At 37.8% G+C, this 25,449-nt stretch overlaps 1 protein-coding gene and 1 long non-coding RNA gene across 3 annotated transcripts in view; one reads left to right on the plus strand and one right to left on the minus strand.

The window, feature by feature from the left end:
- LOC122809701 overlaps positions 1-7,766 on the minus strand; it is a 72,194-nt gene extending 64,428 nt beyond the window's left edge. The window contains exon 1 of the long non-coding RNA XR_006365939.1: positions 7,445-7,766. This is a non-coding gene — a long non-coding RNA (uncharacterized LOC122809701). The remainder of the gene's footprint in view (positions 1-7,444) is intronic.
- LRRC36 (leucine rich repeat containing 36) overlaps positions 1-25,449 on the plus strand; it is a 495,785-nt gene that overhangs the window by 226,749 nt on the left and 243,587 nt on the right. The gene's annotated exons all lie outside the window — the stretch shown is intronic.

Here is a 25,449-nt window from a genome sequence, read left to right on the forward strand (position 1 = left end):
ATTATGCTAAAGAGAATGTTCTTTACTTAACTTTGATTGTTTTTAAACTTCTTGGCTTTTTTGCAAATGGCTGCTCTTTGGCTCCTTTAAGTACTGTTTGCAGAGGTTTCAATAACTAACTCCCCCAAACAAATCTTCAGCCATATTCCTAATTAAATTATATCCTCATTTAAAATTTGCTGTGCTTTATATGTACACCTTTGTTTTTCTTTACTGACACAATTTTGGACTGGTCAGCTTCAGGGAAACAGGAAATAAGATCTGGGAAAGAGGAAATGAGTAAACATTTACTTAATTGTGTTTAACAGGATGTCATCAAGTAAAATAGTATTCTGTTAAACAATAAAAGCAGTGAAGCTGTTTAAAGCTAAAGACAATGACATAGGTTCATAGGTTCATAGGTTGGTACTAGGCTATCGGCCCTAGGGCCTATACAAGCCTAGCCATAACAATTCCCTGGCTATTTCTTCTCACACTGTTTATTTCCCTGGACCCCTGTCTAGCAGGGTGACTGATGTGTTCCCCGGTGTGAATTTCCTTTCTCCCATCCAATCGTCAATGTTCCTTTTGAAGAGGGCCAAAGAGGCGCTCTGCTTGACATGTATGGGCAGTCTATTCCAAAGTCTGGGGAATCTCTGGCCTGGTTAACAGCCAAACGTTGTACATCAGAGACCTACTGTGCTGCAAACCAGTCAGAATCAGACAAGCAGGCTCTAAGAGGAAAGGATGAAAGGATGAGGGCTTCTGGTAAAAGCAGCTTAGTGGAGATGCTCAGCTATATTTACTGATCTGACTAACCTACACCACGCTGAACTCAAGACATGCAAGTCTACACTCGTCATATGCCCTGAGGTCCATTTCTTGAACAGAATAATTATGCACCTCATTAACACAGTCATGGTGAAATCATCATGACTAGGGCAGTGCACGTGTGGCAGAGGTGATATTCTATGTGAGACAGTAGGAAATGGATGGGATGGTGAGAAGCCAGAGTGAGAAGATGGCAGGGGCCGCAGTGCTCCATTGGCTGTCAGGCAGTTTGTTTAAGATAGGGGGTTCTAATAATCATTACCCCAAAGAATACTTGGAAATGTATCATTTCTATATATGACCTTGGTCTGGATGGTGTGTGAAGACAGATCCAATGAACACTGACTGTTGACAGAGACCAGGAGGGTAGTAATGCATGAACAATCAACTGGGTAGCCCTGGGAAAAGGCAATTGGCACAAATACAAATGTCATTAACAGATGGCACAGGGAACCAACAGTACACTGACCATTAACAGGTATTGGGGGGGCATCAACATCACACTAACCTCTGACAGGTATGATAAGGACAGCAACAGCATGCTCACAGGCTAATTGCTAACAGGTGTAGTGGACATTGCCAGCACATTTTTTTGTTGTTGACAAGTGCAGAAAGAAACACCAGAACACACACATTTCTGAAATTTGGGTATAACCACCAGAACAGTGATCACACTCAGGAAGGAGATATCCACTTACACACTGACCACTGACAGGTGTGGGGGCAACAGCAACTTGATTCTTGAAAGGTGTGGGGGGAGCAGCAGCACCCTGATTCTTGAGTGATGTGAGAACAGCACAAACACCCTGATTCTTGAGAGGTATGAGGGCAGCACTGGCACCCTGTTTGTTGAGTGATGTGGGGGGCAGCACCAGCACCTTATTGTTGAGAGGTGTGTGGGCAGCAGAAGCACCCTAATGTTAAGAGAAACATATTTTTTTATCTTCACCTACTAGCTCCTGTTTTTTTTTTCTTTCTTATAAAATCTACTAGACACTTCTTTTTGGCCTCGTTTTCTTTTTCAGACTTGTTTTCTTTTACAGTGTTATTAAGTCCATTTTCCTCTTGTAATAGTTCTCCTTCCAGTTTCTTTTGTTTTTTATACATAATATTTTTCTTGTACATTCTGCAATATTATTTTCCTTAGATTTTACTTTTTTCCATGTATTTATTTCAGTACATATAAACAAATTGGGTACAAGTTTTTTCCATGTATGTATATATTTATTTATTTATTCATTTGTGTACCGTGGTAGTGGTGCCGCGGTAGTGTTGTCGCCTCACAGCAAGACTTTGTCGCGTTCGATTCTCAGCTAGAGCGTCTTCTGTGTGGAGGCATGCGTGTATGGGCGTGCCTTCGTTGAAGGTTGTGTGTCAGGGCTGGTAACTTGGCACATAAAAATCCACTACCAAAGATTAGCGGACTGTGGCGACCCCTAATCGGGATAAGCCGAAAGACACAATGTTTATTCATTTGTGTACATATACACAAACAAATTAAGTACAAGTACCTTTTTCAGAACTGAACCTCTGGTTAAGTAACTTGCCCAAAGATGCAGTATTATTATAAGGATTAACTGAGGACATCTATCCCAGGAATAAAGCACGAAACTTGTTAGCAGCTGATAGTCAAAACCTTCTTTACTGAACTCCCAACATCTGGTAAATCCGAATATAATATGAAGATTAGTAGTTGACATTCAATTTCTCTTATCTTTCTCAATTCTTATTGTGAAGAGTAAAAGTGCTCTTGTTTGATTCCAGTAATGGGACATAAAGTGCTAGTATTTAATGTGCTCAAGTATATTTCTTCATTACTAAGGCTTAATCTTCATTTTGTGATCCGTATGTTTGTTTCATTGCTTTTACTCCTTGCGTCTTTTCCATGTCTCTTACGAGATCATCATGCTTTTGAGCTATATTAAAAATTCTGTTTATGTTCACTCTATTCAGCCTTCTAATTTTCACTGTGCTGGTTTGAACCTGTGGCTTTATTTTTAATTTCCTTACTACTTCATCTTGCTCAGTGTTAATATTTTCCTTGTAATTAAATCATTAATTTCTCTTCTTTTACATTATAAAACTGGGACTGCAAATATGACTCTAAACTGCATTCATAAAGGAGTGAGGTACAGAAAAGACCTGCAAATCCAGAAATGTTGATGTTGTATAGAAGAGAAGTTCATAGTTTCTCTTTCTTTCTCTTTATGTGGTTTCTTTTTCTCCTTTTGGCTTTTCCCGGTTAGGGGTCGCCACATAATTAATTTATTTATTTGTTTACATTTGTTAACCCGGAAAGAAAAGCTCCACAAAAGAAAAGAAAATACATATACATAGGTGAAACTGACATCAAATTACAATATACTGCACATATATAAATACAAATAATATACATATATAATCATTAAAACAAGATAAATAGAATATCATGTAACATTGAAATGTGGGGATATATTATAACTGCAATAGTTTATTACTCACTCATAAGGCAAATGTCATAGTAGAAAATTCAAAGAGTGGATAAGGAGGAGGTGAGAGTGAGAAAAATATTTGCTAGAGGTGATAAGTGGAGTAGATATGGGAGGCAGGAGAAATACTGAGTAAAAGCAAGCTTAAGAATAGGGGAAATGAGTAACAGAAATTAAAACAAGGAAAAGGACAGGTGGGGTATACAGGTATTAGAGGAGAAGGAGTTGACATTTTAGTCGGGACAGCAGCAACTGCAAAACCAGGAGTAGGAAGTTGCTAAACTTAAATAAAATAATGTTATGTATTGCCCTGATTGATGCATCTGGTAGACATAAAATATGTCAAAAAATTGAAATATTTGTTGTTACTAAAAATCGTTTAACTGTAACACATCTTCATTTGTTTAATGAATTCCTTTTTTAAAAAAGTTTAAGTGAAGTTGCTCTCCCTAGGGTGTGTGTCTAAATAGGCTCTGGCTGTCCCCACAACAGACAACAATGTTAATGTGTAATGTGTAATAAAGAATAATGATTTCAGAGCCAAGGTTCATATATAAAACTGTTTACTTCTTGAGCTGCATTGTGTGTGCCATACAAGCAAATAAGCATTTAAACAAGATTCTAAGTTACTAAGGAAGGGAACCTTGTAACTTTGGTTGCATTGCAGTGTAACATGATATCTTCAAGAGTGTTTATTCAATTTAAAGCAGCTCTTAGCACAGAGTGGCAAATAAACAGGGCAGAAAAGGAAACTGTATGTAGGAAACAAGCTTTGCAAATAGATGGCATCCCAAGCCTAAAACCAATCCTACTGACTGAGTAAGGCAGAGTGAGGCAGGTCAGGAGGCAGCACAGACGACAAATGTGCAGCATTAAGAGCTTCTGTAAGTGATGCAACTCAAATACTATTTATTTTAATTATTTACTATATGTAACCTGGGAGGTGGGCTGCTCCAGAGACTCTTTCCAGCAATGACAAGGACCCAGAGGAAATAAACTGTGCAAATAAACTTGTTATACACTTCAAATATAATAGCTGCAAAACCTTAGAAAGTTCACATATGTTATCACACAGTTTTTATAAAGTTGAATTGCATACAGTTCTTAGACATTTCTAACAAAGTAGCATGTTTACATTAAGTTTTATCAAGTTTACATGGGTTGCAATGTAGTTTGTCCACAGGAAATTGCTTATTAAAGGTTTAGAATTGAATTTCCTTGAAAAAAAAACTCAAATGGAATTTAGTAAAAAATAAAAAAAAATAAAAAGTAGTGATTAATGACAAGTGTTGTCCATGCAGGCCATTTGTATCACATAATGACTGTTTTTTTGCATGATTATATGCAGCCATATAGTGGCTGTGTATTCTGAATAACAACAGAGAGAGCAGTGCAGATACTTGTTGTGGGTTCCTGTTGACAATCAGCAGGAGAGGGATATTGCAAGCACTGTGGCATGTGCTTTGGAAAACGTGTTGCTGTTTATCAGTGATTACATTAAATGCAACAGCACCAAAGTATAGTAGATGGGCATCATGTGGCACATTTGCCAGCTATCCTGTATGCAGCAGAGCACCAACATACTACCATCTTCGCAGTTCTGGTCCAATCTGAGTAAATCCAGTAAAAGGAAATATTTTCTACTTCAAGTTGTCTGGTTCTGGACAACCCCTCTAGGGTGCTTAAATTATGAGTGCATGATTTACTTTACAAATACAAAATACAAATATATGAAATGGCAGTAAGAAGTTCGGGGACTCTTGGGAAAGAAGAATGCCATACTAAGAGTTGACTGGGAAACAATTTGTTAACTAAGATAAACAGGATTACAGCAGTAACCCACAGTGTGTCACATTTTTAGGAATGCATACATGCAGCACAAACAGGCACATGTAGTTGGCCAGGGCAGTGCATATTAGGAGTTGCCATAAGCAAGAAATTAGATTTAGAACTAGCTGATCTGCAGTTGCATGATGTACATTGTACGGGATGCTTTAGACAGGAACAAGCATGCTGAATAAACGAGCATACTAGAGCAAAGAATAGAGGACATCACAGAGATACCTGTATTGCTACAAGACAGGCATGTCAGGTGTGTGAGTAAGACAGCAGTGCAGGCAACAGAGTATGGAATAAATGCATGCAAGGGTGTGAGATAGGACAAGCATTTGTGCAGGCCTATACCACATGCAACAGATTAAGGCATAGGCACATGGAAAGGTAAAGAATACATGATTGGTGGGAGAAACAGATATAGAGTAAGTCGTAAGTCTTAAGGTGTATTGCAAATAAGTGCTAGATGTTGTGGGATCCCGTTTCCTTGAAATAAGTATGCAGATATTTTTTTTTCTGAGAAAATGTTCTAAAGTTTGTATAGAAGGACACACACATATACACAGATATACACACACACACACACACACACACACACACACACACACACACACACACACACACACACACACACACACACACACACACACACATGCATATCTATGGAAAGCATTTCCATTAAAGTAAGCACAATATGAACATCAAAGCAGCACAGAAAGTAGAAAAAAACTGCTGAGGGCAGTACAAATATAAAAATGCGATTCAGTGAATAAGCAGTATAGATTGTCCACTCCAGCCCTTCCTCCTCTTACCAATATGACATCCCTGGACCATGGAGTAGACAGGAAGACCTAATGTACATAAAGGAATAACTGCATGCATGTCTGATATGTTAAACATGATATCTTGTTGCCTGGATACATCTGCAAATACACTGCAATAGTATCCTGGGGGGGGTTATTGCTATCAAGATGACCTGCTATATGCCACACAACATGTCCACTAGCTATGGAATGCTGGTTGTTCAATCCGAGTAATGTGGAAGGAACGGAGCCAATGACTAGTTGGATGATGTAGGTTCATCAATTATGAGGACAATGTAGTAGGGAAAGTGTCAGATGAAGGTATAGGAGCTACTGCACCAGGGAAGGAGAAAGGGGGAGGGTACAAGAGAGGGGAGACTGCTTGGCAAATGACCTGACAGGGTCAGTGGTTGTTATAACAGAGTGCCATAGCTTACCAGTGTTTATCAGGTTCACTGCAGAAAATTCATTATGAGGGTAAAATGATTACCATGTGTTCTGAAAACTTCCTGTGCCGTCTCCATCTTGAAGCTACTTATGCTTCTAGTTTGGTAGATTTAGAAAATATATTTGGCAGTTTAATGCAATGGTTAAGGCTATGAACTGATAATTAGATTTATCCCATACTCCTGTGTTCAATTCAGTCTCCATTTCCCTACTGTGAGACTCTAAAGTGAATACCTTGAAAAGTAAAGGGTTATCCTTTAAAGAAGGGACTTGTAATATTGGGGTTTACTTGAATACTGACAGCATTAAAATATGTAATAAAAAAGCATGCATCAATATCATGTATTTAAACAACTTGCAGAAAATAAAAACAAATGAACTCTCAGGCAACAGGTTAGATAGTAGGTGCAAACAGCACAAGAACGAAGTTACATACATAGGTACACAAACCAACTGTACTGAATTGTGATGCTTTGCTACTGCATACATCCTCATTACTGACTTGTAATTTCACATGACTGGAGATACCCATGATATGAACTCATGTAGATATATCCACAACACACTGACCTTTGATGATGTAGTGTGAATACATCCATGATTCTGACTTGTAATGAAATCCCTCTGAACACTTTCTTAAGATGGACTTGCAGTGATGTATGACTGGAGATATCCTTGATACTAATTCATGAAGTTACACCGATGGATACACCTACAATATTGACTTATGATTATACTATGCTGAATATACCTGACAGTAATTGGCATGGAACAGGTTATACTGTCATGGTACAGTGAGCAGGAAGGCACAAACTACATTCATCATGACGCTGACACACAGACAGGCGTGATGCAGCAGGGAATACATATATACCATGCTTGTTCTTCAGCCAGTAAATCAATGTCGGCAGCAAATATGTAGAAACCATGCAAGCACAATTAACAGCTTAGTGTGACAGTGACACTTGGAGAGGTGCGGTTTCTGCACCAGCAGATACAAAGTCATACCTATCAACACGAAAGAAGGCATCAAAACAACATATATAGTGCAGATTCAACTGCCAATTATCTATTACTTCTTACCTGCATAAGTACTGGCCCAGGGAACCTTTCCACAGTTAAGACCAGAACCAAACAGCACAGAAATTTCTCACAGAAATCTTCAGGCTCCTGGCATACCTTTCTATAAAAATAAAGTGTACCTTTAGGGTTTTTATACTGGTCTGTAATATCAGCTAATTTAGACACTGTCACTGTGACTAAATGTATCCATTCAGATATGATGACTAATGCTGCCCAAATTGCCTAAAGACATTCATCCCTAGCCATCACCAAATTTCCTTGCATAATTGTCCAGTTGCGATGTATACTTTCTAAGTATGATAGCAATGCTGTGTCAACAGCAACAATTGTAATGTGCCCAATATAATGCAAAAGCTTCAATCTGTCAAATACAAAATACTCAATTCAGAAATAAACTGCAGTGTATTTTATAATGCTTACAAGTCCTCCCTCTGGTGGTACAAAAGGAAAACTACCACATTTAGTGCAGAGATGAAAGTTTTTAAAATACTTTTTTTACACTTTTAATTGAAAATGATTTTAACAGCAATAAACAGAAGTGAAAAATGTTAAATGAGACTTTTACACTTTTCCTTTCCTAACAAAAGGCACATAATTGGGCATGCATTTTCCTTAAATGATTTATTTTCTCTTTACATATAATTAGACTGTCTTATTTGCTTTATACCTCATAATTGTGCAGATTTTCACAGAATGTCCAGATTTTTACCTGATATTTTTGGTCTGTTTTTAAAAAAAATTTTGGTTTTCTGGCAAATTAATGGCAACTCATTAAAGATATGTTAGAAAATAATGACAAACATTTGAGTTTCAGACTTCACACCCTTCAGAAAATGCATGCTATTGCAAAACCTGTTATTCTATCAACTGTCTAAGTTTGTAAGAGCAATATTTAAATATTGTCCCTATTTTGGGCCTTTGTCCCACTTTTATGTATAGCTTTGTCCAGATGTCTTGCTCCAAGAGGTTGAGAGGTATGGTATGCTTCATTCAAGGCATTTTACTCTGGGACCGGAGATAAAGGTATATAATATTTTTCTCTTTTCTGAATCTCATTTCTCTATTCTTCTGATGTTTTGTACTGCATAAATGCAGTTGGACACATTTTCTTACACTATAGACAAATTCTCTGAGTCTTTTAATAACATGTGATTCCTACTTAATGAATTTGTAATAACTGTATAAAACTGCACAGTGCTATTTACTTGAAAAAATGGACATTCCAAATTTAAATTGAACTCCCAGATGACCTAAGGATTTAACTTCTACAGTGTAGATGCAAAAAGAGCAGTTATGTCGATTGATATAGCCCCAGGGTTTACACAGTACCAGAATAGCATTCTTAACCTGTTGGCCCAGTGGATAAAACAGTTTCTTTCTAAACTCATCAAGAAGATTCACACCTTTAGTGTAGGTCACTTTATGTTGATGATCTATTTTTGAAATCAATGTGTTAGCTGCCAACACTTGCCAAAGTTTTCTTATGAAGTATCACAAGATACTGAAAAAGATAATCTTCTAACAAGACATAAATGGGTTCATAGATTAGTGCTAGGCTAACTGCCCTTGTGGGTCATTTTAAGCATAGCCAATTATACCCATGTGAGAATCAAACCTTGCACCGGTAAGGTAAACACCTTAACTATTATGCCAACCTCTCAATCAGATTAGGACTAGGCTAACTGCCCTTGTGAGCCATTTTAAGTCAAACCAAGCAACCCATGTGAGAATCAAACCTTGCACCCTGTATTTTTAAGGTAAACACATTAACCATTACACCAACCTCCCCACAACTTATTTAATCCTCCTACATTTTAATTAAAACCTCAAAGGAAAACTTCCAGCTTTGGTTTTGGTTTCACTGATGTGACTCTAATCATTTACTCTGCAAATTTTTCAGTCTAGTGTGAATTGTTTTCTTACAATAACTCAGACAGGTAAAATTCCCTTACACTCATAAAAACTGTCAAAAAGGCAATGTTAAGTGACTAACATGGAAGTGTTACTGTCATATAGACACTGTTCATGTAGACAGCAAGTGCCACAGCTGGATGCTGCCATCATACCTGGCTGGGGGCTGCCACGATGCTATTGAGCCATTGGTGGTGCCCACACAGCATCTGATGTCACCTGTGTTCTGCATGCTGTGATGATATCTGCAACAGACATTCCATGTACTACAGGTCAAGTCAAACAGCAGGCTGCTACACAGTTACATGCATGGAAGTGGATATTGTACCTCACTTCCCATCAATTCCTCATGGAGAAGTACATAAAGTTTTCAGTGTCTTCCTGATGCCTACATGATCTTCAGAACTCTGTCCCAGCAACCCAGACACTGCAGCAACCTATCTTGTGACATACAAATGTACTTTCTCCCCCACATGGCATGCATTCTCGTGTCTCCTGTACTCTGTGGATCCTTGGATCACTACGATTCCAAAAACCAAACAAACTACTGAAGAACAAAAATTCGAGGGAACAAGCTGCTAAGCGAAAGGAAAACAGATAATGAAGTAAAGTCCACAGTCCGATAAAACTGTTCCAAAGCAGCAACAAAAGTCGAAAGATGTAGCTGTAATATTGCTTATTATTTAACCTTAAAGCGTTTGAAGCTAAGAAATATTTTTATTTGTTTTGTTTGTTTTGTTTTGTTTCTTTTATTTTAGCTAGTTTTTTCTGTATGATTTTAAACTCACAAGTGTTTGAATTGTAATTGCAAAATTTGTTTAATTTTTGGTTAGTGGTTTGACACCACCAGTTTTTTTTTTTTAAAGAAAGTTTGATGTTTCATTTGTTCTTTTCATTTTTTTCTAGAGGAAGGAGATAGGAGAGTCTCTCCACAGAAGTGCTTTAATATTAATAAAGATGTCTAATTGTTCTTCAGATCCTTGGATCACTCACTAGCTCACTTAGTTACTATGAATCTTTCCCAGTGTGCAGCAGGCTGTCATTGTCCCTAAGGGTCATCACAGCTATGATCATTGCCTGTACCTCAATAGACAATTGGGCAGTAACCTGAACAATCAATACAGCAAAGAGAAAAACAGAAGGTCTGATGATCCTCCCAGAACACTGACAATTGCCTGTACTGGCAGAAGCCTGAACTTATACCATCGGAGACTGTAGGCAAGCCAGAATACACCAATACCAGAAACATCCAGTCAAGCATATGCAAACTATCAAGTGTTGGTGATACCTAGATGGTTTGACACTAATAGGCCATAGAGTAGGTTCAATGCAGACTGTAGACTTCGCATTGCCTCCCTCACATGCTGTGTCAGAAGATATTGTTATCACTGAACAGCAGAGGAACCGCTTTCATAAATAGAGGAAAGCCCTTTCCCTGTTTACTGAACTGTAGGCACAATGATTAAAATACATTGCAATCTTAATTAAACCCTGAGTCCAAGCTTCAGTCTTTCTATCTGCAAGGATCTACAATCACAATACAGCTGCAGGAGTTAAACACAGTAGTTTAGTAATGAGTAATCACAAAAGTGTATGGCACCTATTAATACCTGCACATACGTTAAGCTAGGGTTTATGTTAGTAACATGGTACTACTTCATGCCAACCACATGTGCTGTGTGACCATGGCTATGTCATACCTTCTAGCATAGAGATATGCAGTCATATCATGTATAGGTCACTAGTGAGCTGTAGCAACAACCATGCATTTAATTTGCATTCATAATGTGGCACAGTGAACTCTGCAGCTCAGCAATGTCTACAGGAAGAGTACATAGTGATACATGTATGATAGTGGCACTTATGGTACATGCAACAACACAACAGCTTAGCAATGTCTGCAGGAAGTACATGTATGACAGTGACAAACACTACATGCAACAACTCAATAGCTTAGCAATGTCTGCAGGAAGTACATGTATGACAGTGACAATCACTGTACATACAACAACACAATAGTTTAGCAATGTCTGCAGGAAGTGTACACTGTGATACATGTATGATAGTGGCATTTATGGTACATGCAACAACACAACAGTTTAGCAATGTCTGCAGGAAGTGTACACTGTGACACGTATGACAGTGGCAATCACGGTACATGCAACAACACAGCAGTTTCATAATGTCTACAGGAAGTGTACACAATGATATATGTATGACAATAACACTCATAATACATGCAACAACACAATACCTTAGCAATGTCTGCAGGAAGTGTACACTGTGATACATGTATGACTGTAGCAATCACTATACATGTAAAAATACAACAGCTTAGCAATATCTGCAGGAAGTGTACATAGTGATACATGTATGATAGTGGTTCCCTATTATATCAGTGAATGCTTAAAATAGTGAACGCTGTTTTATTGACCATTTTAAATCAAAACCGCGAAATCCCGAGCACACGGAACAGCAATTTTTTTCCCAGGGAAAAAAATCACTGGGCCGTTTTTGGGACTTTGCCATTTCCTCCTCTGTGGTGCTATCTTGGAGTTGGTATATTTAATTAGGGGGGTGTGGGGGGCACAGCCCCCCACATTGGGTGGTGCAGGGGTCGAAGCCTCCCACTTTATTTTGCTTGTTTTGTTTTTTTTTACAAAGCAGCGATTTTTTTCCCTGGGAAAAAATCGCTGTTCTGTGTGTTCGGCATTTTGCCGTTTCGATTTTTAAGGGTCGATTATACAGCATTCACTATTTTAAGCATTTGCTGTTATAATATAGACTCAAGCTAGTGGCACTTGGCACATGTAAAAACATAACAGCTTAGCAATGTCTACAGGACATGTACATAGTGATATGTGTATGACAGTGGCATTCACGGTATATGCAGTAACACACCAACATAGCAATATCTGCAAGAAGTGTACAAAGTTATGCAAGTATATGCAACAACACAACAGCTTAGCAGTATCTACAGGAAGTGTACCTAGTGATACATGTAGGACAATGAAACTCACACACTGTATGTGCAATAAAGTAAGAACTTTCTGCTGGCACACTATCTGCATTTATGACCAAGTTAGGTCACATTGCATCTACACTTGCAAGTATTATGTACACCAAGCTCAGTGCTGAGCCCACCACAAAGTAGACCACAGTTAGTGCTTCATATAAAAGAGCAGTAGAAATGTATAGACCATCAGCTGCATTTGTGGCACCACTATTAATGATATGCTATGTTGAATGTTTAACTTTAGCTTGTTTTTTTTTTTGGTCTTTACATTCTGGTCATACTTGTGATTTTGGCATTTGATCACCATCTAAGCACAACCAATCACAGCAATAGGCTCGACAACGATTTCCTCTCAGCTCATCTTTCTGGTTTGACAGTCCACACCTGCAGGTGAGCAGTGTACTATGAGATTGCAATGCATTGATGAGGTCCTCTTCCTTCCTTTAAGCAAAGTCATTCTCAGTACATTTTGGAGAGGCTTTTCTTTTTATAACAAAGTAGAATCCAGTGTTAGTGGAAATACTGCTGCATGTACAACTTGTACAGTTACAGTACAGTTTATGTGATGATATTTCAGTGTGCACAGCTTATACAGTTATCATGTGCATTGTGAGCTAGCACAGTGAGGGCACCTGCTATATAAAGGAATATACATCCACCTGAAATACATGCATTTCCTAAAAGAGGCCAGAGTGAAACATGCATTGATGTTATGGCTGTGTGGCATGGCTTTGTAGAATGCAGGCTCAGTGTCACTCTCAATCAGACAATTGGTCAGGTTCTATAGCACATCACTCACACATTCAGAAACTTGCAATGGCTCTAAGTCACTCACACATTCAGGCACTTGTGAAGGTTGCAGGCCACTCACACATTTGGATATTTGTGAAGGTTCTGTGTCACTCACACATTCTGACAATTGCAAAGGTACCACATCCTCACACATTCAGACACCTGAGAATGTTCCACATCACTCACACATTCAGACACTTTTACAGGTTCCATGCCACTCACACATTCATGCACACATAGGTTCTATGTCACTCGGACATTCAAATACTTACAAAGGTTTGAAGTCACTCACACATTCCGACTTTTGCACAGTAATACTGAAGTATGCTGTACAGCATTACAGGCAATGTGAAAAGCCACTGGGGACTAATCTGTGAACCGCTGTTGTTTACTCTGGTGCACTTTGCCCATACTCGGCTGGAGTGCGGGGAGTGCCTTCTGTGTGGAGTCTGCATGTCCTCCCCGCAGTTGGGTGGCATTCGAAAGACATGTGTAAGGGCTTGCCTTCGTTGAAGGTTCGATGTCAAGCTGGCACCTTGGCGTTCGTGAAAATATACTGCCAATAATTAGCGGACCGGAGTTCTGCTGTGGAAATCCATAACCGGGAAAAGCCGAAAGACAAACAACAACAACTTTCCCCATAACATCACCTGAAAGATCTCACACAGTTACAAATAAGCATTTGTGGCATGCACCACCTAGTCTTCCTTAATATTACTAAAGAATTACCAACAAACCATCCAGTAACATGGGCTTATAAAGAGATTGATAGGCATATCATGGGATGCAATACTCCATCTCTATCAGCTCTTATCAACAGTACTCTGTACGGTAACATAGTACATAAGCATAAATATGCACATATTGACAAGCTTGTTTCTGTGTATAGGCACATGGGGTCATCGTATTACTATGGCGCATGATGTAGGCTCCAAGGTCTTTATACAAAAAGAGTACCATGCTGAATTACAGATGCAGGTGAGTTAGCCTGCATATGTCTCTGTAAAATCCTACACACCTACAAACAGAAGTAAATTTCATTTTGTGTGATATAATTTGTTAGTCACCTGCCTGTGTCATCCCCATAAAGAAATAGAAAGGTGCCTTCACCCTATTCTTCATAGAATCTTCTGAAATATAAAACAGATTCTCCATTCCATGAATGGCTTATTATAGTTACAGCCCCACTTGTTTCTGAGCCCCATTTTTTAGTTCTGCATAACTATAGAATGTTGGATTAAAGAAATCTGCCATTGTTCAGGCATGCTTGTTTGGTTCTGCTTATATCTTTTAAAGAATTCCTGACACTGTGTTTGATACTCAGTAGAAAATGTGTTTATATATATATATATATATATATATATATATATATATATATATATATATATATATATATATATTATACTGGTGGTACAGAGGGATAAAGTCCTGACTATGGCCTAAGCAACCCATGTTGGAATAGCTGCTAGGGCACTAGACAGCACAAGCAAGGAGGATGGTTGTCCCCTTACTGGGGAGGGAAGAACACTCACAGTTGGGGCACACACATAAGTACTGATTTCCCTGAAGGAGACTACAAAAACAACTATGTGATGCTAACTGAGGGTAGGTGGGGTATCCTGCTGTTATCAGCACCATTTGAAAGTGAGAGGTGGTCTAGTGCTATCACCCAATATACTCCCCACCTCCAAGGTATTACTGGACTTGTCAGGGATGGGGTGTAACAGATAAAAAAGTTCCTTTGGCAGCAGTATGATGCTGTCTCAGGATGCCTTAATCTCTTCATCGCCTTTTATTGTCAGACAAGTCCAAGGGAAGTGGAAGGGTTTAGTAGATCCTGTGATCAAGGAGGAACACTGAGAGCAGCTGATGGCTAGTTGTGAGGGAGACAACAAAGCTCTAAAATAAAAAAAATGTATTGCACACACACACATACACACACACACACACACACACACACACACACACACACACACACACACACACACACACACACACAGCATATGATATATTTGCATTGAACACAACATAAGGCAAATCGTACTCCACCCATAGCTATTGCTTTTCAACAGGCAGTCATAGTCACCCCCTTTAATTACTATACTACAAGCCTTGTCAGCCCTCTCAAAAGCTAGGAACACTTCATCCATGGGCTCAGATGTTAAGTTGCAAGATCATAAGTACCAAATATGACCTATCTAAACCCTATATAACTCCTTTAATCTAACGATCTCTACTGGTGACATTTCTTAAGCCTAGAAAACAGTGGCCCAACAGTAGACCTATTTAACTATAGACCCTCAAGTCTAACTAGTGTCTTATGTCAAACTATGGAATGTATTATCTCAGTCTTTATATTGAAAATCTGCTAACCCAGGACCCACATCAATTAAGCCTTGTCAGACTAAGGTCCTGCCTCTTTTAACCTTATTAATTTCTTTGAAAAAGTCACTAAAGCAGTAGTTAGTGTTTATGCAGTACATACAGCATATCTACACTTGGCCAAGGCCTTTCACCTTATTCCCAATGCAGGCATTATTAACAGACTTGTAAATCTGTATATAAATACTTAAGCTGTGTGGTGATAGCTAATTATCTGACAGAATCTTTGTGGTTAGAATCACAGTTGCCACCTCGGAAAGCAAAAGCAGGTTACCAGTGATGCACCACAGGGCTCAGTGTTGGGCCCTCTCCTGTCTGACATCTGCTTCTCAGAAGTCCAGGCAAGCACTCCTGGCCTGGTAATTTTGTTCTATGTGGTAGATTAGCACTTTCATTGCCTAGACTTCACATTTCACTTTTTTTTTTCCATTGGTTATTTTATTTCATAAGTGGTACTTAAATATCCTATGACATGCCTATCAGGGTATGTATGTGGCCTTGTCTTCTTTGATAAAACACAAGGCCTGCAACAACTAGAAGCAGTGTTGACTCCCTGCTGGTGCTTTGAAACAAGGACGAAAGGAAAGTAATCTCTTTTTGTGTCTGTAGTATAGTTGTTTAAATGGATATAGGTGCTCTCTGTATTAACTGTTCCTGTTGCATTTTGTTATCTGTTTTGAGAAATCTGTTTGGCCTGATGATTTTGTTCTATGTGACAGATAGGCTTCACATTTCACCTATTTTTTGATTTTTATTTATCTATTTATTTATTTACATTTGCTTACCAGGAAATTCCGATTGGACACAGGTCCTTTTTTAGCGGATGCCTGGGGTGAAATGCTCCACAAGTTGTACATGAGTGATTGTAGTACAGAATAGAGATAATGACATTCAGCAAGCATAACAGTTGGCATTTTATACAGTAAGAGACAATATGTAAACAATAAAACAACTATGGTTGCATAGTAAGAAGAAGACTATCAATTATCTAATAATAATAATAACAGTAAACAATAAAACAACTAAGGTTGCATAGTTAAAAATAGACTATAAGTTATCTAACTTATCACAGTCCCAAAAAGTCCAATCAGGAACCTTTTATTTTTAGAACAAAGATTACAGTTGGTTGAGCGCTTTCATCTACTGCTAGTAGACTTCATCAAAGTTCTGATGAAGTCTACTAGCAGTAGATGAAAGCGCTCAACCGATTGTAATCTTTGTTCTAAAAATAAAAGGTTCTATCCACATTTGATTCCTGATTGAACCTTTTGGGACTGTGATACTGATTTACAGCGATAGTTTTGTTTGTTTCACTTTTGGAGTTATTTCGCTGTATCATTTCATTTTTAAGTAGTTATCTAACTTAAGCAGAGTGGACTAACATTATCAGACTGAGGTTAGCAATTAGTGGCAGTTAGTTAATTTACAGAAACTCCAGATGAGAATAGGAGTGGAGGAAGGATGAAGGTGGGGGGGGTTTAGTTGGGATTTGAGCAAGGACAGAGCCAGAACATATTTAGGTGTGATTTAAATTCAGTCTTAAAATGACTGCAGGAAGGTAGAATAGTGATGGAAGGGGGAAGGTTGTTCCAATGTTTGGATATGGCCAGTGGCGGCTCATGGCATCAGACTGCAGGATTACAGCCCCCCACCCCCAGCTGTGAAGAAAGAAAAGTTTCAACTTTGGACATTTTAAAAGTAAAAAATGTATACATAATTATTTAATATTTAGTGGGTGGCTGGCTGCGGTGTTCTAAGCAAGTCCAACTGATTCGCAAAGTCCCAGAACTCGAACTGCGCATGCTCGTTGAGTTCTGTTTTTTTTTTTTTTTTTTTAAATTAAGTTTCTGTAAATCTGCATTTAAACTGCTGTACAAGCAGCCCAGATTAAGGAAAGATGGCATCAGTGTGATGCCCAAAAGTCTATGTGGTTTAACCGCACACTAATGTGAAAGGGCGTCAAACTGCCGTGTCCACAGTCACGTACGTGACATGGATGGCTGGATGGCTATTGATTGGTACTCCCTCACTTTTTGAAAAAGAGAGTGAGAAACAATCAGTAGTAGTAGCTGTAGCACAGTATTTTGATTACTTGCTATGAATCTACCGGCTTTGGTGAAACAACTTTGTGCTTTGTGTTTTCCGGCTTACCTTAAGAGGAGTCACAGAGAAGAAAACAAAAAGCTCCTTCCTAAAACAAAAAGCTCCTTCCTACTAACTTTGATTCATGATGGAGACGGACACAGTCACTCTTTTTTTTTAACAAGTTTAAACTGAGGTAGGTAGGTGTCCAACTCAGGAAGCATATGGATGGAGACATTAAAAAGAAAAATATACTTTGTGTAGTGTTAGTGATGATCTTGTCTGTTGTCTTACAAACTAAGGCATTTGAGTTTTGACCAAGTAAACGGTTACCACAAAGACATTTCTGGATATGATGTTCTGTTCATTACTTCCATTAGTACTAGCCGGGACAAATGCTGCTAATGTTATTTAAGATTCTAAGAGACTAGAGCTTGCATGCAAACACTAATTTCAGAAACTGAGAAGTTTATTGTGCAGAAGCAACTGATTTAAGAAATTGCTGCATTTTTTGTCATCTCTTTTATGAGATCTGTGGTACTTCAACTTAGCATCATAACTGCTTAAAGATATTTATAATTTTAGGTCCATTTAATGGGAAAAATGTAACAGACTATTGCTATTAATTTTAATAGTTTAAACCTGTAGAAACAACCATAAAGATTTAAGCATCGTGAGAGTCAAAGCTGTATGATGTGACTGTACTTTTTACTTCATTAAATGTAGACATTATCGCCATTAATATTGATTATTAGCCTTTCTTTCATCTCTCTTGAATCCCAAAATAAAATACCGAGCCCATCTAAGGTTTTGTTGCAGCACAAGGATGCCTGGGCTGTTTTGACATCAGTATCACTGACACACTGTGAAAAATGACGGACAGTAGTACAGTACATTAGTGAAGAAAGGTGTGTCAATGAAAGCTGTTCAGCTTTGTTATATCTAGTTGTGTATGATGTGGCCTTTACTTATGCAAAATCATTAGTCATTGGCATTACTATAGAATTTTATAAAATACTACTCAGTGGTCAGAAAAGTCAACCTTTTGCTACACCAGCAGCACTTTAGTGTAAGAATAGATAATGTCATGTTACCAAAAAACTACAAGTGCAGTAATTTGATAGCACTTTGTAGTGATGACACAATAACAATAGCCATGTTGTTACCAGAGTTTCTAGTTTCTTAACAATGCAGGAGCAGGACTTTATAATAGCAGCAGGTTAAACAATAGGCTGCTGCTGCACACTGCAGGTAGAGCACTGCATAGAAGGTTGTCACTGCAGAGAGCAAGCATAGGTTTAGCTCTTTTATTTCTGAGATACAGGCTGGTACTGAGACAGCTTTGAACAGACCTTTACTGCCCACTTCAGGTAGGTCATTCAGGCACACCTGAACTTTGGTATTGCATGTATCAAGTACATCTGTAAAACTTACATCAGTGAGACACTCTTTAACAGGCAAGTGCATCTGAAGGCTTTTCAGACAACCCTGCTGCCAAGCAAAAACAAATGGCCATGAGACTATTACCTTGCCAGTCGAATGCAGCATGAACAGCAGTTTGAATTGTTATCCAGAATGTATGGTAATGGAATGTTTTGACTCTGGGCTTTCTAAGTGCCACTAGTGTGTGTGCGTGTGTGTAAATGCCCCAGATAAATATACCTGATGGCTAGAGCGACTCAGGCAACAGTAGTGGTTAGATAATAACTCAGATTCAAACCCTGTACCTTGGGTGCAGGTAGCAAGAGCCTGAATTCTCTACCCACCATCACTTGTGAAACCTGCTTAAAATTTTGCCTCTTATTTTTGTTCTGTACTGTTCCTCATAAAATCTGTGGTTTTCTGGATTTAATTCACTAAATAATGACAGGCATTTGAATTTCAGTCTTCATATTCTTCAGAAAGTACATAGCAACACAAAACCATTTATTATAGCAATTTTCTAAGTTTATAAGATCAGTATTTGAAATGCGTCCCTATTTTGGAGGCTGTATTCCCCCATTATTGGCTTTGCCAGGTGTTTTGTGCGAAGAAGTTGAGAGCTATGGTGAGAACTGAATTCACTAAATGAAAGCCATTTAGGATTCAGTCTTCTCATGTTTTAAAAAAACAATTGATTTGACATAGTGGTATATTGCTCTGACTGTCGTACACAGAGACTTAGCAGTAAAATGCATGGTAGTTAAGCTGTATTTTATTCTAGCAACTTTCCAAGATTATACAAGCAATGTTTAAAATGTGCCCCTGGTTTTTGGGCTTTGGCTTTTTCCAGATTTCTTGTGCTGCAAAATTGAGATACAGTTGAGTGTCAAGTGGATTTTATAAGGAGCTAAGAGCTTCAGGGGAAGATACGTTTAGTGCTGCTTAATCTGAGTCGGCTTGCATTGTTAATAGCACAACAGGTAGTGCATTTGCTTTCAGTGTAGAAGGCTGTGAGTTCTACTCCCACAGTATGTAGATACGTTGCTGATACTGTACTGTGTTGTACTTTTAAAGGGGGTGGATGCTGCAGTCCAGAAAATGTCTTCTTTGGCGGAGATACCTAGTAACTATGAACCTGTTACCAGTTTGCCATCCATTCCCAATTGCAATATTACTAGCTTATCATTTTTAATGTAAAATAGGCAATTTATTCCTCAAGGGCAACAGGCACTTTATTAGTAGATGAAACAATGAAATATAACGCTGTTTGCTAGCAGCAACCTCTTCATTAGTTACAGATCTGTTTAATGTGGAATTGTTTAGATTACTTTTACTTCTGCAGAGACTGTGCATATTTACTGATACTGGTGGATTGTAGAAGTTTGAATAGACTTTTATGATGGCAATGTTCTGAATTGGGCAGTTTTGTCATTATTTGTGTATGCATTTTGTTTCATTGTTTACTGGAAAAATATTCAAAACTATAAATTTAAAACATCCACTAACAACTGTACTGTATTACACAAGGAATATAATTTAATACAATCAGGAAGGTGCATCAAAGAGCACATGTATGTTTCCTGTGCAAGGGGCCTATGAATTGAAAACAGCCCAAAGTTAATCTTTATCTGCCACTGGCCAGATGTATTTTCTTTGAATGTGGGTTTCAATGCTGTTTCAATGAATGTGAATTTCAAGGGCAGAGAAGTTTTAATGCTAAGTCTGTTTTCATTGTGAGACTGCATTGCTTTGTTTAGCAGATGTCTATTAGTGTTTGTGCTGTAAAATTTAAAATAAAACTTTTAAATGAAATCCAAAACATCATAGAAGTAAAGCAGTATGCATGTTATAGTGTTTATGGTAAATGGGGTGAAATAGCCATTGCCATTCCTTTCACCAGATGGTATAAAATATTATCATGCGAAAATACATTATTACATAGTACAAGTTCTAATAGATCAGAGAGAGATTCTACCTGAGTGCTACTCTTGTTTTTTAATTTCTCCAAATCTTTTGGGTTTCTAATACCATGACAGGAATGGACCCCATTCATAACTTAAAGTATGATTAAAGTTTATGAAATTAGTATTGTTTCACTCTTTGATGTCAGCCAAAAGTGCTCTTCACAGCACCCACAATGTGCCCATTAGTGACTCCTTCTGCAATTCATATGCATTTGCATGTATTGGTAGCATATCTAAATATGATTGTAGACTCTTTTTTTATAAGACCCATTACTCCTGCTACTATTGGAACTATCTGGGTATCTTTCTTCCACATTGCTCTTGTTTCTGCTTGCAAATCCTGATATTTTATGACTTTGTGTCTCTCTGTACATAGGACACTGTAGTCACTAGGTGTCGTGTTTTCAATGATCAATGTCTTTTTTTCTTGGACCACTATATCCAGTTTTCTAGCATCAATCTTTTGAACTGTTGGTAATGGATGATCCCATGTGATGCAGACTTCATCATTTTCTATGATGCTTTGTGGCTCATGTTTCCAGTGTTTTGCAGCCACTTCAATACCATAATGTTTGCACAATCCCCAGTGCTGCAGTCTCGCCACATTATTATGCCTTTCAGTATACAGTCGTTCTGCCATTAGTATGTCACAACCAACAACGAGGTGTGCAACTGTTTCCAATTCTGTTTTGCAAAACCTACATTTGTCTGTTTCGCCCGCATGTTCAATGGATTTTTGTAAAACAAAGAGTATGTCACCCACTATCTTGTGCCGCCAAAATTAACCTTTCATCCCTTGGTTTGAAATCACCTCTCCATAACCATTTCTGTGTTCATTCCTGATCAACATGAGGTTCTTCCAGAAGCTTTCTATACTTGCAACTGCATTCACATACCCTCACACTCCAATACACATCAACAGCCTCCTCTAACCCTCTCCTAAATAAACAACACAGCTTGATACGTATCTCCTCCCAGCTTTTCCCCTATACCCTCCCATTTTATTCAAGCCACAAACTGGCCTGCTCACCTCCTATGAAATCACATTTGACATCAGTACACTCACCTAGGAATAAAAACCACTTTCCATGGTATGCATTCCTCATTACCTATCTACTCAAACGTGGAGATATACATCTTAACCCCAACTTTATCTGCTTGTTTCATAATATTTTCATTTTTTTTCATTCAGTTCTTTCAAATCTAGATTCTCATTCTTACTTAAATTATAACATTTATGTTGGTTATTTGTATTACACATTTCATACAATTGTTTTTCACACATTGTTTGAAAAGCATTCAGGAGGGGTGTGCTATTAGGTATAAAAGAACATTTGTGTTTACTTTTAGGTGTATCCACAGCAGTAACATTGTTTTTAAAAAGAATTTTTAAGTTAAAATCTCTAACAGACATTCTTAAATCTGTAAGGGCTTCACTAATACCACCATCACAAGAAGGCATAAAATTCAAACCTGTATTGCCTAATGAGTTTCATTTTAATAGGATCAGAAATGTTCAAGACAAAGAAGTCAGGCAATAGTCACTTTATTACAGTAAAATTAGACAATACATGTAAAACAACACAGAATAACTTAAATAAAGCAATTCATCGTAGTATATCAAGAAATAATAGAATAATACATCATCAATAAAGTTAAAAGTAAGTTCCTGGGCAGTGCGTCCACCCCACAGGTGAGGCTTCTGTATGACTGAGCAGAAAGTCCCATCTTTTAAAGGATATGTGTGTTGACACAGACAGGATTAGCAAAGATTATGTTGAAACAAAACATAGGTGTTGGCTGGACACCCAAAAATGCTCCAAGTAAGCCTGCTAGTTCCTGTGGCTACCTGAAAACATCAAGGAATCTGCAAAATAAGTTATCTGCCAGGACTCAGGGTCACGGGTGCAAAAACATGAAAGAATGTCAAAAACAAGAAGGAATGTGAAAAACAAGTCATAATAATCTCAAAAACAAGAAGGAATGTGAAAAACAAGTCATAATGTAGGCTCATTCCTATAGTTACATAGAACAAAAATAGAGGAAAATGCAGCATAAAAAATATGAACCCTTTACTATATCAGTTTTACTATACCAAGTCAGCAGTCAATTCACTTACACTCACGATATACCTTACGTATCACATTCATATTACATTCAGTCCTTTGGCTGCTGGCAAGTGTAGAAATTAATAATACTTGAGAAGCCTTTTTGTATATATGATATGTTAAATAGCAATTCAAATCATTATTAAAACTATTATTAATATTATTACTATGAGGTGCATTATCGAATTAAACAATTTGGTCCCTGATGATGACCATCCGGTGAAAGTATCCCACTGATTATGTACTGTATCTGATTCAGTCTTTCTTGCTAAATTAATCAATTTATCACCCACAATTATACTGCCCATTTCATGATGCAATATACTGTGATTTACAATCTGTAAATGTTTTTGTAGCTGATGAGTATTATTAATTACTCTATACAAAGAATTCAATGAAAAGTTGAGGTTGGGATAATACAAAGCTTCTGGTAGCCAGAGAAAAAATATCCCAGTATGAATGTCAGGAGTAAAACCATCAAAATGTGCTGTAGGATTATTATTTATTATAGTTGTAATTGAAGCCCATACATTCCTATTACTAATTTCAGAACTGTTCATGCAAAATAATTCAGTAACATTTTGTAAATATGTAGTACAATTAAAAATGTCTGTATCATTTTTTACAACAATTGTACCTAGTGTCATAAATTCTTTTACAATTAATATCAAGATGTCTAATAATTGAAAATACACATGTAATTTTCGTGCTGTCCAAATAGTTACATTCCCTGTAATGGTCATATTTGCAATGCTACAAACTTCATTAGCTGGGCAAGTAAAGTTCATCTGTGTACTATTTCTTGTACTTTTAATCCATCCGCACTGTATTGTTGTAGTATTATGATTCTGTACTTTAACACCAAGTGTTACAGATTCGACCAGATGGACATCACATAGTACAACGATCACTATGCATTTCAATGGAATCTGAAATCACAAAAATGCAATATATTTATTCTTGTAAATAACATTTGTTTGCAGGTACATATTCCCATTTTTCCTGTCCTGTTCTCATTACTAGAATGGTGTTATCTTTTCCTGTGGCAACAACTTCAGCTGGCTCTGGTAATTTATTTGGTGATTGGATCCAAATTTTTGCACCATTATTTATTTTTGTGGATGCAAATCTCTTATCTCCTCTAGTTGTCATAGTGGTGGGGGCTGTTCCCTTTACCAGAGGCCCACAATACACTCGTATTATGAGACGTTGAGCCACTCTGTCCCCCTTTTGTATTAGCAAGTCTGAAGTGCCACTGTTTATTAATATAACTTTGATTTCACCTTGGTAATCAGCATCAGTGGCACCTCCCATAATCTGTATACCTTTTAAAGCTAGTCCTGATTGAGGTGCTATCAAACCACAATGTTCAATGGGTGTTTGAACTCCTATTTAAATCAATTAAATGCCTCTGGGTTTTAACCTATACATTTGTAAGGCATGCCAATCTAAACCTGCTGCTTCTGGAGTTGCTCTAAATAGAGCCAGAGAACACTCATTCATTTCCCAGTACATAATGGTATCCATGGCTACATAAGGTCTGATTTGTAATGATGGAGTCAACATCCTCGTTAGAGGAGTCGCACTTTCTGCAATTGGTCTGTTGTATAAAATTTGCATAGCTGTGTTCAAATTGTCTCTCCAGTTTTGTAGGGAACCATCTCCCAACTTTCTTAATTGCTCTTTTAACAGTCCATTCATTCACTCAATCAAACCTGCTGCTTGTAGGTAATAAAGGATGTGAAACACCCATTCATTGCTGTGCTGTTTACTATAATACTGTACCATTTTTCCCTTAAAATGTAAGCCATTATCAGTTTGTATCTAGACAGGAATGCCATAACACAAAATGATCAAGTCAGTTGTTTTCAAGGTGTTTACCTGCATAGCTCTTTTACATGGATAGGCTAGTAAATTCCCTGAATATGTATCTACTGCTGTACATACATACTGACATCCTTTACTAAAGGGTAATGGTTCTATGTAATCAAGCTGCCAGATTTGCCCAGGTAGTTTGCCTCTGCCTAAGTGCCCCTGTACAGTCTGTGGTATTGGTCTATGTTGCGTATACTGACATACAGGGAATTTTAAAATAACAGTCTTAATTACATCCATAGAAATCAGAATACCTCTTGTTTGTGGCCACCTGTAAGTGGCTTTTTCTCCTAAATGTCCACACTTCTGATGAGCCCACTTTGCCATGCCAAGCTGTTCTGATGTATTCTTGTCAGTATCGTTGTCAACATCTGCCTCAGAAATTTTAGTTTGCTCATCTGTAATAGAATTAAACCATCATTCTAGAGAATCATTTGCACAATGAGTATCTAC

Source organism: Protopterus annectens, chromosome 8.part0, assembly GCF_019279795.1.
Source record: "Protopterus annectens isolate FY-2018-M chromosome 8.part0, PAN1.0, whole genome shotgun sequence".
In the NCBI taxonomy this organism is placed as follows: domain Eukaryota; kingdom Metazoa; phylum Chordata; order Ceratodontiformes; family Protopteridae; genus Protopterus; species Protopterus annectens.